Source organism: Egretta garzetta, unplaced genomic scaffold, assembly GCF_000687185.1.
Source record: "Egretta garzetta isolate BGI_Z169 unplaced genomic scaffold, ASM68718v1 scaffold1433, whole genome shotgun sequence".
NCBI lineage: Eukaryota > Metazoa > Chordata > Aves > Pelecaniformes > Ardeidae > Egretta > Egretta garzetta.
Window position 1 is genome coordinate 1,709 of NW_009259306.1, and position 201 is coordinate 1,909.

Consider the following 201-nt stretch of genomic DNA (forward strand, 5'->3'; position numbering starts at 1 on the left):
GGGGGAGGGGAACACTAGGGAGGGGCCAGCCCCCCACCCCAGGAAGCCCCCAGCCCCACCACAAACACTCGCACGCATCCACCTTCAGCTCTCAGCATTAAATGATTTTAAAAAACTGTATAGAAATCACCACTCTCTCATAATTCCCGGCCTCTAGAGCCCAGCATCGGCTTTCCTGCCCCCCCCTCCGGCCCCCCTTCC

The 201-nt window shown here is 59.2% G+C and overlaps 1 protein-coding gene across 1 annotated transcript in view; it reads right to left on the reverse strand.

The window, feature by feature from the left end:
* FNBP4 (formin binding protein 4) overlaps nt 1-201 on the reverse strand; it is a gene marked incomplete at both ends in the record, with an annotated part of 31,232 nt that overhangs the window by 1,578 nt on the left and 29,453 nt on the right. The gene's annotated exons all lie outside the window — the stretch shown is intronic.